The sequence below is a fragment of the Micromys minutus genome, assembly GCF_963924665.1.
Source record: "Micromys minutus genome assembly, chromosome: 5".
NCBI classification, from domain to species: domain Eukaryota; kingdom Metazoa; phylum Chordata; class Mammalia; order Rodentia; family Muridae; genus Micromys; species Micromys minutus.
The window spans coordinates 27,251,868-27,264,528 of record NC_137974.1 but is presented as its reverse complement, the minus strand read 5'-3'; the positions used below and the strand labels follow the sequence as shown (position 1 = coordinate 27,264,528).

At 41.1% G+C, this 12,661-nt stretch overlaps 1 protein-coding gene across 1 annotated transcript in view; it reads right to left on the bottom strand.

The window, feature by feature from the left end:
* Positions 1–5,791, bottom strand: part of LMO7 (LIM domain 7) — a 111,292-nt gene extending 105,501 nt beyond the window's left edge. The window contains exon 1 of the mRNA XM_080916988.1: positions 5,759–5,791. The gene's annotated coding sequence lies outside the window, so the exon portion shown is untranslated. The remainder of the gene's footprint in view (positions 1–5,758) is intronic.
* Between the last annotated feature and the right edge of the window lie 6,870 nt (positions 5,792–12,661).

Here is a 12,661-nt window from a genome sequence, read left to right as displayed (position 1 = left end):
CTACCACAGCAAGTGAGGGCAGAGCGGAGAGCTGGCAAAGCAGGGCAACGGGAAGCCAAGGGGAAAGGGTCGGCTGTTCTGCTAAAGGCTCTTTGCCCACATTAACCTGGGATATGGTACCCTACACAGCAGCAGTAACGGCTTTGTCCAATGGACACAAGGAGGGGGACAGTTTTACGTATTATTCAAATCGAACTCTACATCAAAAGTCAAATCATGCTAAAAACTCACCTGCTTTTTTTTTTTTTTTTTTTTTTTACTAAATGCTGAAATGCTTGCTAAAAGGATCCTGTGCTCCAAAGTACAGCGTGTAGCTGCTTTTAAAAAGCACAGCATAACAATGCAAAAAAAAAGAGCTTTTATGAAGCAAACTTATGGAGGGGAAATTGCCTGGCAACACTTGAGAACCAGCTGGGAGTGAACACTTTCCTTCTGCAAGGCACTGCGCCACCTCCATCCCACACTCACCTGAGAGCATCAGCCCCAAGTCAAAGGTTTCCAGCCCTAGGGCTTGCTGCTTCTCTGAGCCAACTCACCGTAGTCATTCGAAAGTCTCAGTCCTGGTAGAATACTGCTCCAAGCCCCATGTACATGGTGCACAACAAATCTGCTCCCTTCCTAACATAAGCCTTTGCCAACTGAAGTGTAGTCCATCTTCCAAAACCCCATAACCTGTCCCAAGGTCAAATTCTCTCTTCAATGTCCTTTGTCTTCTGCCTGCATGGCAATTTTCAGTTCTTGTATTATCTAATTGGTCCTTTAACTAGCTACTTTTCCTACTGTTGAGATTTTCTTTTCATCTGGCAGCATACTGAAGCACTTTACAAATATTACCTTACTCAAATTCTCATTAAAAAAACAAACAAACAAAACAAACTATAGTCTCCTTGTCTGCACTTGAGACAAAAGGAATACTAGGCATCCAATGTCACCAGTCCCAAAGAAATTCATACACTATCCTATAGGACTGGTGATCAAGTACTGACTGTATTGTAACTCAGATGGATGCTGAGTTCTGTAGATCTGAACCTTCCTTAGACTGCAACCCCTTAATACAGTTCCATAAAATCATTTCCATTGCTATATCTTAACATAATCATGCTGCCGTTACCAATCTTAATGTAAATATCTGTTTTCCAGTGGTCTTAGGCAACTCCTGTGAAAGGGTTGTTCAGCCCCCAAAGGGGTCAAGACCCACAGGCTGAGAAGCACTGATCCAAGTTCTCTGACTAGGCTGAAATCCACGTGTCCACCAGTTATGTTCCTGCAGTCTAAGGTAAACTTGTCTCTACCTTCTCACCTTCCAATGGCCACCATCACCTTACTCACTCTCCTGTCCTTCCACCTTCAGAGAGAGTTGCCTCAGCCTGAGTCCATCAGCATCTCCTCAAGCCCTCTTTCTCTACACACAGGCTCATGACTGCATAGGGACTACTTAAAACCAGCAGATTAGCAACCTGGGGCTCATTCTAACTTGGCCTTGTGAAAAGGTGGTTTCTAGTGCAAGCCACCCGAGAACCATTTCAACTAACGAAATGCTTAAGTCTCCTTTAAGGTAGGTTCTATGTGTGCAGTCCTCTCTTCTGAGAGTGAAGCTTCTGTAACTCAAGGCTGGAATCAAGGTGCTAATTTATTGCCAAAATCTTTGTTAATAATGCTTACCTCATAAAAGTAGGGTGGTGGGCTATTAGTGAGAGCTTCGAAAGAGAGGTTGTAATGTGATTATATGGTGTGCTTCACTTCTGGCATATGGTAAGTGGGGAGTGAGTGGAGGGATATCACAGGACATCAGGTGTTACAGGCTTGATTCTTTTTTTCCTTTGGCATTCAAATCACACAGCCAATTAGCATCATATGTTCTAGCAATACACAGGTGTCCCACATTCACATTTGACAGGAGATATGTAAAACACAGCTGGCCAAATTTAGAACAAAAATAAAGTAGCTACAAGAAAATCTAAATTATAAATCTGACAGTGTCACAGATAAAGGCTTAATATGTAAATTAAGCTCATAGATCACATAAAATTATTCTGGGTTTTCATGACCTTTTTTTCCAACTAAAATTTAGTTTGCATATTCTATTCCTGATAAATGTCTTTTTGGAGTTGGGTCTATCTATATCATTTTTGTAAATCCTTATTTTATTAATTTCTTTTTAAGCTGAACTTAAATTGGACAAATTGAATAATCATAAGTCAAATATAAAACATTTTCTTATAAATATTGATGAAAAATTAAGGGTTGTAGTAACTGGCAAGATAAAGGCATAGGAATCATCACTGGCAAAGCACTTACAACTTATTATAACTTAACCTTTCACCTAAATAACTATCTTTAAATGGGTAGAGTCTCCAATTGCAGAAAACAGGAAAAAACTTCACTGTATATATCTTTATGCTTTTTACTTCAAACTCTTAATGCTAAATAAAAACTGTAGCCTTGTGATATCCAAATTACTATCACATCCACTTATCTATACCCAGAGACATCCTGTCCATAGAAAATGAGGTTGTTGATACCCAATGAGAATCAGGAAATCAGGCAAAGACACATCACTGTGCAAAACAACATAACAGGATGGAAGAAAGGAGAAAGGAAAGAAAGAAGTCAGCAAAAACTCACACAGAAATTCGTAGCAGTACCCCAACTTCAAGCTTCATGAATGTACACCTAAGAAGCATGTGCTGGCTACTTTTATGTCAACTTGACACATGCTATAGTCATCTAAGGAAGCCTTGATTTCGAAAATGCTTGCCCAAGATCAAGCTGTAGGCAAGCCCATAAGGCATTTTCCTAGTGATTGAAGAGGGAAGGCCCTGCTGATTGTGGGTAGGTCCACCCCAGGGCTAGTGGTCCTGCAGGCCAAGCAAGCCTTGAGGATACAGCCATTAAACAGCACCCTTCCTGCCTCAGTTCATGTCTCCAGATTCCTGACCTGTTTGAATCCCCAGACCTCCTTTGATGATGAACAAGAAAGGCAAACCCTTTCTTCCCCAAGTTGCTTTGGCCATGGTGTTTCATCACAGCAATAGTAACACTACCGTGCTAATGGCCTTCTCAAGTACTATCTAAAACAGCATTGCTGATGGAAGTCAGGGCAGGAACTCAAACAGGGAAGGATCCTGGAGACAGAAGCTGAGGCAGAGACCATGGAGAAGTACTACTTACAGGCTTGCTTCTATAGTTTGGCTCAGCCTCTGTCTTACCCAGGACCACCAACCCAGGGATAATACCACACATCATAGGCTGGTGTAGGATGATGTCATTATACAACAAGACGGGTGGAACCTATCATTGGATGAGAAGGAAGGGTAGGCAGGGAAAAGTCTAGGAAGGAGAGGAGGAGGCGGAGCAAAAACAGATTCAAGATGGAGCCGAAGGATGAGGTGGTCCTGGTGGTCTTAATTGGCAATAGGTAGATAAGATTATTTCTAAGGGTTTTGATTAGTCAATTTGTTTTATCTAGGTGGGTAATTTACATCTTTGTCAGCTGGCTGTAAGCTTATTGTGTGGATGTAACGTGGATTGAGAATTTAACATATAAATCTGATTGCTAAATTATTGATTATTGAGTCATGATTTTACCATGATGTGGGGAATGGGAGCTAAGTTCTCAACTGGTAGAGAAGCAGCTGAGGTGAGTGGTTCCGGCGTGGTGGCCTAAAGGAGAGATAGCTGGGAGAGGGTGGTCAGGGCCCAAGTGGTAGAGAAAGAGCCCAGGTGAACAACTCCACACTGGAGTGGAGTAAGACCTCACTGGACCAGTAGCAGCAGATCTTTTTTAATATTTACCACAACAGGCTGGGCCTTCCCTTATTGATCACTAATTGAGAAAATGCCTTATAGCTCTAAATGTCATAGAGGCATATTCTCCATTCCAGTTTCCTCATATCAGAAGACTCTAACTTGTGTCAAGTTAACATAACACTAGTCAAGTCCGCCTCTAAATCAGAGGCAGAGCTGCACATGAGTTGCAGAGATTCCTTGCCACAGTTGTGGTTTTAGGCTATATTGATCCAAGACTGTGTGATCCAGACCTGAGATGTTCAGGGAATGTTTGCTGTGAAACTGTTTGCTTTCAGTTGGGTTGGTCCAGGTCTAGTTGCTCTCTATGTGAGACACTTCCCAGCTATGATCACCAAGCAATTCAGGTTACAATTTACAATAGGAGCCTAAGTATTCAGGTGCCGAGTGCTAAATCAATATTCTAGTTCTTTTTGCTTTTTTACCGTCTCCTACATTTCACTCTCTGGTTTTGGAATCAGATCTGTTCTTGGCAAGAATAGAATGTGCTTATATATTCTAAAGTCTGAGTTCGGGCTATCAGTAGATATATCTGCTTCCTGCCAGGATGATTGTAGTTGATGTCTATATACAGGCTAGGACAGGCACAGGGTAAGGAAAGGCCCATGATTGGGCAGTGAAAAAGAAAGGTGGGGACAGAGTTTTGGAAAGGCAAGATAGATAGAAGAGGAGAAGCAAAGATGGAGGAGGAAAAGGATAATCCACACCCTTGTGGCTTTAGATAGCCACCGGTAGCTATAAATATCTTATAAGGAATGAATTATTGTAGGACAATCTGTCTTATCTAGGTGGGCAGTTTATACCAATATCAATTGGCTCTGAGTTTATTGTGTGGACATTTTGTGGAGTGAGAATTTACTGATATAAATCTGATTGATAAATTACAAGCTTCTAGAGTTTTGATTTTTGTCAGATGACTGGGAATTGTGACAATAACCACAAGGGGTGGTTGTTGAGAATGAAGGCAGAGAGTCACAGGAGGACAGCCACTGCTGGAGACAGAGAGGCTGCCAGGAACAGTAGCAGGGGGAAGTGTGGCATGGTGCATGGAACCATTTGTCATTTTCTAATATTTACCGCTACAGATGATTATGACATGGTTATTCCAAAGTATGACAACCCTGGAGAGTGGGAAAGTTGACTGGTCCTTCAGTGCAAGTCAAAAGAAGGAAAAGCCTGTGTGGCTCCTCAGGCAGGCAGAAAAGCTCCCTCTCAATATAAAAGTTTCTACAGGGCAGCCTTCAACTGAAGGATAAGGCCCATCCTATCTGCTTTCCTTAAGCTACCGATTCAAATGTTAATGTCATCTAAACACACACTCATAAGCAATGCCAGCAACCACAGCTGACCAAATATCTAGTCATCTCATATCACAGTCAAGCTAATATAGAAAAAGAGCCATCACTGTTAGTGAAACAAACGGCTCTCCCTCTTTCTGGTTTCTTGTAGTCTGTACTTCAAGTAGCAACAGTAACATGCTCCAGCAGTTTTATTCAGGTCTAAGACACGCCATACAACCCACCCATTTCAAACACACTACACTGCTTCAATATGTACACTCACAGTTACGGTGCACCCACAACCACAGGAACGACTAGCCTCAGAACAACAAATCACATTGTTCTCAGAATATCCCCTTAGACTCCCAACTATGCCTACGAGGCTTCCTGTAGTCTGGCTTACCTACCCCTCTTCACCCCTGTTAGACCGAAGTCTTTCTATAAATCCCTACTCTCTTCCTTAGGTCTGGAAAACTCCCACCTGCCAAAGATCAATCCTCAGAGCCACCTCATCCAGCCCCCCACCACCCTCCCTACCTCCCACCTTCCACCCTCCCACCCCCACCCCTTATAATTGTTGGCAACTAAGGCAGCCTTGTATTTTCTTCCCTGGAGTTATTGACATGTATCAAAACATTATTTCATCAACACCCGCCAGAAGCAGCTCTCACCTCACTGCAGGGAATGTCGCCTCCCAGAGAGTAACTTTCTCAGCCTTCTTTGTAGCCTTGTCCCAAGTGTGAGAAAGTGGCCTGACCTCACCGGTAAGCATTCAATAAATGTTTTCAGGAAGGGAGGGCCTTCCTGAGGCTTATCAAGGGAGTAGTGCCTCACATTGGTTTCAAACCTTTTATTCTGTTTCTCAGCCATTTGCTCCCCAACTGACAATTTCTACATAACAAAAATTACCTTAAATGGGACTGTTCCAAGTTTATTTGAATGAAACTATGAGATAATCCTACTCAAATACTGAATCAATTGTTTTTTTTTTTTTTGGATTAATTACTTTTTTTAAAAACTCTACAAGTTAGAGTATTGCTTCTGGCAATTCTAATTCATTGATGTTATAAAAGAAAAAAGAAGCTGCCCCCAAGGCAGAAACTTAACATATAAATGAGGATCTCAGACTTAAAAACAAGCAGGTTGGGGAGCTCTTGGGGAAATGCTCCTGAATGTGGGCCAGCAGGTGATTAACAAATTGTGGTTAGAAATAAAACAGGAGTTTCCTGCTTTGCTACACTACATCATCTCTGGGTATCAGGAACAAGTCAAAGGACCTACGGGATGACTCAGAGGGTCAGTAGCTAGCCAGAAGACTTAAGGTCTTGTTTGGATAAGAGAGACATAATCAGGGACATTTGTTTCCTTTAGCTCTTTACATCTGTACTTCTCGAATTATCCCACTGTAGAAGGGGGGGGAATGAAATTGGGGTGTTTTCTACCTCAGAGAATACTTACTCTCCAGTTCTCACACTTTAGATTTACTTGTGGTAACAGAACAAAAGCACCATTGCCTACACGTTTTCACTCTTTCCTGAGAAGAAAATTAAAGCAGAGAGAAAAAAAGGAGGTGGGTGGTAGTGATACAGAGTCAGTCCACACACACAAGCAGCAAGGTCTATCTGTGTCTCCTTGACAGCAGCTTCCCGGGTCAAGTTTGCATACGTTCTGGGAAAGAACAAGCAGAGGTACAATGAGACTCCACTGAGTCACATCATTCCTGATGAGGACGCCCAGTGCATGGGAGAGTGGCAGATAAGGGTGATAGTGTCACACAGCCACATGTTAACCCAACTAGAAAAACAGCAGTCAGAAAGGACCCAGGCCTCCTTTGTCCCTGGACCAACCATGACAGGCAAGAGAAATGAACACACCTAACAGTATCCACTAGCTGGGATCTTTGCTGGTTTCCTCCAATGAGGAATCTGCCTTCTCAACTTCAATGCCCACCCTGTGCACAATTCTACCCTTAAGACTTAACACAATGGGGCTAGATAGTTTAAAGCTGCCCTCAAACCCACTATGGAGCCTAAGCAGGCCCTGGCTGAACTCAAGATCCTCCTGCCTCAACTTCCTGAGTATCAGATTTATAAGAATGAACCCCATATCGGCCAAGAGCACAAAAGTAGTTCTTTACCTCTTTACCTCAAACATGTTCAGTTTAGGCCCTATTTTCATACAGATTTGGACACAGCAAGAATTTTTCCACAGAGCCCGCATATTCAAGCAAATAAGTCCAGCTGAGCATTCTGAAGCATCAATACCTTCCAAAGGGAAATCATAAATTGAAATGGAAAAGGGGGCTGGTGGAGAGAAGGAAATGAAGTCCACAGGCAGAATCAGTCACATGATCCTTGTAGAAAGGCCTGGTACTCACCAAGTTGCTTCTTCAACTTCAGCGACATAGCCCTCAATCGGGGATGGTTTTATCCCATAGGGGTCAATGGCAAAGTCTTGTTTCCTGTGATAGGAAAGTGCTTTATCCTATAGTGAGTCTTGGAGGCTGAAATGCCTCTAAAGAATGTTCAGTGCCCAAAGCAGAGCTCTCAATAAAGAATTATCCGCCCCTGGTGACAGTGGTGCTGAGGGTGAGAAGCCTTGATTTACTTGCAGTTTACAACTTGATTTATATACAAATACATAGTCAGGTGTCCAAGAGAAAAACTCAGGGCTAACAACTTCCTTGCTGTTTCTACACATATTGTGTTTCGTGTGGGCTAACGTATCCCATGCTACATTATTCTGCTTCAACAGCCCTTTTCACCAGCAGGATATGTTGCCTGTTCCTTGGGGTTTTACTTTGTTTTTGAACATTTTTTTAATTCCCACAATGTTGGCGTTGGGTTTCGGTAGGTTGCGCATAGCCACACTTAGCGCCACATAGTTTTTTAGAAGATATGAACTAACTCCTGCATTAGTTAGTTTTTTGTCTCTTTTCTATGTTAAGCAGTTTTGTGATTAATAAAAAGCAGAGAAGAAATAAGAAGAATATGATTATGATGTAAGACTTGATCAGCTAAAGGTCATTGCCCTCAAGCCTTGTGACCAGAGTTTGATCCCAGAGACCTACATGGCAGGAAAGAAATAACTAGTACAAAATAACTTCTTTAATGCCACACTCAGATCATGCAAAAGCCTAATACAAATACACACACACACACACACACACACACACACAAATTAATTAAACAATTAATTTAAATAAACAATTTAAAACTTAGTCAGATGAGACCAGCCTTATCACTAGAACACACAAGAAGACATATTCTCTGACCTCCTAAGAAAAACGATGGCATGAATGTTTCAATTGCTTCTCTTGCCACTTCTCATAGCTCAGAACATACTCCATGAAATGCTCACAGGCCCATCTCCAAGGAAAAGTCTCTTGCTTTGGGTTTCAAACCTAAGTAGATGTAATTCATACATAGCTCCCACAAGCTGGAAAAGTATAGCTAAAGAGACTTAAGAAGGAGTCATGGAAGGACAGGAAACACTATATACCCAAACAAACTTTCTCCAAGGAACACATTCTCTGCCTTGCTGATAGCCAGAGGGAGAAAGGCACGGTCCATTCAGAATTCTCTGAACCTCAGATCAGAGATGCCAAACAAAGATTCCTGTTGGGAACACGAGTGAAGTAAGTTGAGCTGGTATGTTTATGGTTGAACACTGGTTTACCACAAGAGGCATCTGTTGTATCTTCAAAATAAATATTTTCACCTGACTAGGCTTGAAAACATCTCCAGGCTTCGATACTCAGAAAAGCAGTGTGCTAAAAGCTGGTAAAATCCAAATGAAGGGCTTCAGATACCTGACAGACCTGTTTGTGTGTGTGTGTGTGTGTGTGTGTGTGTGTGTACACGTGCACACACATGAGTGTCTGTCTGCCTGTCTGCCTCTGTCTCTTGCACTCGAGTTGTGTACAAGCACCTGTCTCTATGTCTGGGTGTGTCTCTCTTTTTCTCCGTCTTTGTTTCTGTCTCTGTGTTTCTCTCTGTCTGTCCCCCCCCCCCCTCCACACACACACACACACACCAACACAGAGGCACAATCTGACTAAGGTTTTTTTGACTGTATCAACATCAGTTTCCTGGACTGGATGTTGTATCTAAAGTGTCTCACTGAGAAAACCTATGTGTATAAGTTTCCTATGGTTACCACAACAAGATATGAAATACCTCATAGCTTAAAGCAACAAAAATGTCCTTATTTGTTGTCTTACTGTTGTGAGGCAAGAGTTTAGGATCAGTCAGGAGACTCATACTTCCTGTGAAGTCTCTGAAAATCTTCCAAGTCTTGCTAGATGTTGGAAGTTCATCAGCAATTTTTGGTGTTCTTTGGACTGAGGTACTCCACCTCAATCTTGTCTTCATATGATATTCTACCTCTTTGTATGTCTTACCACAATCATCATTCTTTAGGTACACCTTTCAGATTAAGGGCCCACTCTACCCTGGGATAATCTTTTCTCAACCAACCACATCTATAAAAATCATTCACCTAAAATACAGATACATTCTGGAGTACTGAGGCTTAGAACTTCTGTATGTCTTCAGGGCAAGGGGAGTGTCCATTCAACCTATAGGTCTACTGTACCGAAGACTAAATTCTAGAACCTATTAAATTACAAAATAAAAACGTGGCTCATTACTTGTTTTATCTCCTGTATGCATCAGTCACTGTGTCGGATCCTGTGAACATAAATCTCAGTACTTTGAAAAGTCTGGCCTGGAATATTCTTGTCCAAATGTCAAACACTCAGGCCTCTTCCGTAATCCTTAAGTAAGTGTGGTCTTCACAAACCTGTGTCATGATGGTGGGTGTTGATCTAGTGTACTGCTCTGTCGCACATTCACTTTGGGGTACCTTCTTGCTCATCTGATAACTGATGTGTGTGGTTCTCCTTCCCCGACATGAAAGTCAAAGCCCATACCCCTTTGTCCTCTCTTATAAAACTCCATTCTAGAAAAATACTCAGCCCAATAGGCCCCAATTATTTGTTAAAAGAACAAACATCCATGCATTGAAGATTTGCTACTCAAACTCTTGGTCATGCATCTCAGCCCTCATGCCAAGCCTTTCCTGGTGGATGCTGAGGTTCCACCTCTCATGCTTTGTGATAACTATTGTGACAAGTATCAGCAGTCAGAGAAGGCACGATGCTTGCTTCAAAGCAGTTGGGCTTAGACTTCTGTTCTGACTGTCACTCTTGCACACCCATAGCCCAATGAAAGGCACTTACTGCACATTGTGCTTAGGAAAGCATTCTATTTAACACAGAGGAAATACATTTCAGTTTTGCTACTAAAGATAAAATCCAAACTGGAGAGAATTTTTTGATGCTTGAAATAGAAATACTTGGAGAGGGTTTGGGGCTTAAAAATAAAATACATTTGTGTTTGCATCTAATCAGACAATCTTAAAACTGAATAAACCCAACAGTAGCCAACAGCAACAAACACCACAATTCAAGCATTCCAGATTCTTGGGGTGTGTTTGAGATCAAAGGCTAATGTCATTGAAAATGCCAGTAATTGATCCAAGAAATGAAAGTTCAAAATCAAAAAAATTAAACTATCTAAGAATAACTCAGGACGCTGAAAAAGACAGTGTAACTCAATACAGTTCATACATGTATTATTGTAGAGGTTGCTTTATAAACCATTTTCATAAAAAGTGTATTTATTTTACTAAGCTGACTGCTCCTTCTAGAAAGACTTCAGGGACACATCCTTTAATGTTATTCTTTGAATAACTGCGAGAATATAAAATGTATATGTGTTTATGAGAGAAAGTGAGTGGAGTAGGGTAGGATTTTTACCTAACCAAATTTAAGACAGTACAAATTACAGGTCAGCTCCCTATTCATGACAGATATAGAATAGAGGCAAAAACAAAACAAAAAACAAAAAAAAAAAAAAAAAAAAAAAAACAAAACTTGGTTAGAGGGGAAAATGTCAGTACTGGAACCAGCAGCACTGAGAACTTTATATGCATTTCTAATTTTCACAGAAATCTTGACACTTCATTCCTTTGCTCCCAGACAGATATTTTCCAATAATAAATACTTGGCCAATGTTAGCCCTGTCAAGGTTTTAATGAGCTTTTGATACCTCCTATAAACCAAGGGACTGGGCATAGTCATCTGTGGCCACCCAGGCCATTAGCCACAGCTGTAAACTCATGAAAGGCCCAAAAAAAATTTAAATAGATTATTATAAGAGCATTGAATATCCCATAGATAATTAGTTTGATTTTACATTCCAGTTATTACTTGCAGTACTTTCTGAGATGTTTTTAACTGACTTCTGTCAGCAGATTTCTTTTTATCGCTTCTAATTTAATCATGTGGTAGGGGATACGTGTACATGAGTACACGTGCCCTTGGAATCTAGGTGAGGGTGTCAGATCCTTGAAGCTGGAGTTACTGGTGATTATGAACCACGTGATATGGGCACTGAACTGAGGACCTTTGACCCTTAAGGGACTCTGTGCCCTTAACTGCTGGACCATTTCTTTATCCTACAAGTATTGATTGATAAGGCTTATTGAATCTTCTGGAAGATTCTTCATCAATTTTATTTCATTGTAAGTTTTTCCAAAGGTATTGACTCAAGTTATTATGAGTGTCCACAGTGTCTTAAACATCTCAATAACCGCATGATGAAAGTGTGTAGTATTTCTTGATACTTAAAAAATGTCTTCAATTTAAAGTAAGGCTGACAGTTAGAATGCTTGCCTAGAAAGGGAAAGGTCCTTGGTTCTATTCCTAGCACCACAAAACATGATAGTAGTAAAAATAAAGGTGGGAGGCACCTGAGAACCCCAGTGTTTTTTTATACACCGTGACCCTGACACAGAAGTAGAGACATTGTACATCAACAGGAACCATGACGCACCTTAAGAGGGTTAGTGGGCCCTGATTGTCCTGCAGATATTCTTATGCTCTGCATGCTGAGTGAGCCTAATACCTGAGCCCTAACGGCAGAAACACAACAGCCAGGGAACACCTGGTACTGGAGGAGCCACGGTGGTCAGCAGAAAGCATGGCATGCAGAGCTGCAGAAAGAACGGAAGCAACTCAAGAGCAACTTTGTGGAAGAAAGAAGGGAGGAGAAGGATACCCAGACTTTGAAGCATTAAAATCAGCACAAAGACAAACAAGTTAAAACAAAGGCATCTAAACAGAATGAAGCTTCGAAGGGAACCTTAAAAGATGGTTGCCACTCCTTTTAAAGTGACAGTACTTGTGAATGGGAAAGCTTACTTTGGACACTTCCTTCTATTTCAAAGACAGTTTTAAATTGAGAACATTCAAAGTCCTCTCTGCTAGGTGTTTTGAAATATATAACACATTATATTTCATGACAATAAAAGAGTGATATAACATTGTACCCAAAAATATGTGTAATTGTCACTTGTTGATTTAAAAATAAAATGAAAATGAAGAAAACTAGTTTTAAAGATAATGGATTACTTACCAGACCAGCTATTGGGGTAGACAGTCTATTGATCTTCTTAATGACACCAGGTTTGAGCTTATTAATCAAACTGAAAGTAAATAAACAACACAG